The sequence below is a fragment of the Myotis daubentonii genome, chromosome 3 (assembly GCF_963259705.1).
Source record: "Myotis daubentonii chromosome 3, mMyoDau2.1, whole genome shotgun sequence".
Taxonomy (NCBI): domain Eukaryota; kingdom Metazoa; phylum Chordata; class Mammalia; order Chiroptera; family Vespertilionidae; genus Myotis; species Myotis daubentonii.
The window spans coordinates 4,293,553-4,295,547 of record NC_081842.1 but is presented as its reverse complement, the minus strand read 5'-3'; positions in this window follow the sequence as shown (position 1 = coordinate 4,295,547).

Genomic DNA, 1,995 nt, shown 5'->3' with positions numbered 1-1,995 from the left:
GGGGCGCAGGCCAGGCCACAACCCGGACTCCCGGAACCTCTCTTAAAGGTTCTCTTAAGGCAGTTGGCGAGGGACCTCAGAGAGCCCCAGGAGGCCCTGGTGCCAGCAAAACAGACCTGGGGCGGCTCTCCCCAGAAGGTCCAGAGAACAGCCACTGCAGCCCGCCCCAACCCCAGCGCAAGGCATGGCACGCTGGGCCCACCCACCCCCTCCCAGAGGCCCCTGGCTTGCTCATGCAGCCCTGGTCACATCACCGGAGCAGCTATAAGGCACAGAAAGCACCATGGACAGCCGCTTGCTCCCACTTGCATTTGCTAAGAAAAGGCCGGAGGGTGTGAGGGCTGGCTCACATCTCCTTCTCCCTCCTTTTGCTCCTCCTCTGGCTGCTTAGCTCGCCCAGCTTCTTCTCCAGGCTCCTCTGCAGCTGGGCCCACTTGGTGGGGTCCAGGGACCGGTCCTTGGCCCCACTGCCAGCGTACAGCACTCCCACCCAGCTGATTCTCTGCGGGGCGTGGGCGCGGGCCCTCTCCCCACAGCCATGGATCTTGGGCAGGCAGTGGCTGAGGCAGTAGCGGTCGGTGGCTGCAGTGTGGGCAGAGCAGTCCCGGATTATGAGAGGGATGTCCAACTACTGGTTTAGGACCCAATCCCTGTAAACTGGCAGGACATTTTTCGAGGGGTCCCAAATTGGAGAGGGTGCAGGCCAGGCTGAGGAACACACCCTCCCCCGTGCACGAATTTCGTGCACCGGGCCACTAGTCCATATATATAAAAGCCTAATATGCAAATTATCCCCTCTGGAGATTGACCAGGAGACGATTTCAATCGCCCGCTATGACATGCAGTGACCACCAGGGGGTGGCGCGGGACAAAGGGAGGTGCGGGGAGCCGGTCCATCTTGCTGTTTCAAGGGACCTGGCATATATGGCATACTTTTCTTAATATGTTTGCTCACCTTCTTGGCGCTGTGTTTTAACCAAAGTCACCTCTCCGAGAAAGGTTGAATCCCCAGGTAGGGATTTTCCCCTGAAGTTAGGGAGGGAATAAAACCCCTCAACTAAGTGCCAGGCGGGTAATTAATCCCTTTAACTACGAACAATCATGCTTAAACTACATAATCTTTTCTCCCTGGAATGGAGATAAGAAACGCCCTAACCTTTGTAATAGAAATTGACAGGATTAAAATCAACTGGTATAAATACGGATGTAACAAGACAATAAGCAGCAGAACCTCTCTGGAGATCGAGACCAGAACTTGGCTGGAGATCCTGGCTAGGCTGCTGATCAACTGAACGCTGTCTCCGTGTCATTCCTTCTTCGCCGACTCCGTCCACACCTTTGGGGACCCCTGGACCCGCTGGGGTTGGACCCCAGAATATGGCGCCCGAACAGGGACCCCTAGGTAAGCGCCCTGCACTCGGGACGGATCGGACTCCACCGTAGGAAGAGGGTGGATAGTCTTCGCCGACTCCGTCCACACCTTTGGGAACCCCTGGAACAGGATTCCCTTAGGTAAGCCCCCCCATTGAGAACCCCACACTCGGGACGAATAGGACTCCACCGTAGGAAGAGGGTGGATAGTCTTCGCCGACTCCGTCCACACCTTTGGGAATCCCTGGAATAGGATTCCCTTAGGTAAGCCCCCCCCCTTGAAAACCCCCACACTCGGGACGGATAGGACTCCACCAGGGTGCTACAGACCCCCCTATAGAGGATAAATAGGGTAAGAAGGTGGATAGTACAGAACTTAGATTGAGAAGATGTGCCATACTGAGTCCAAAGAAAGAAGACTCTGTATTGATCTTTAGATTAAGAAGATGTGCCATACTGAGTCTAAAGAAAAAAAGACTCTGTATTGATCTTTTAAACATATATGCTTGCTAGCAGAGGAATTAAGGTTACTCCCAGTCAGACAGAACGTTTTATACAAGAAATACGTCCATGCTTTTCTGAGGAAGGAAAGGTGCTGGAAAGGTAAATGTAGAGGCATGGGAG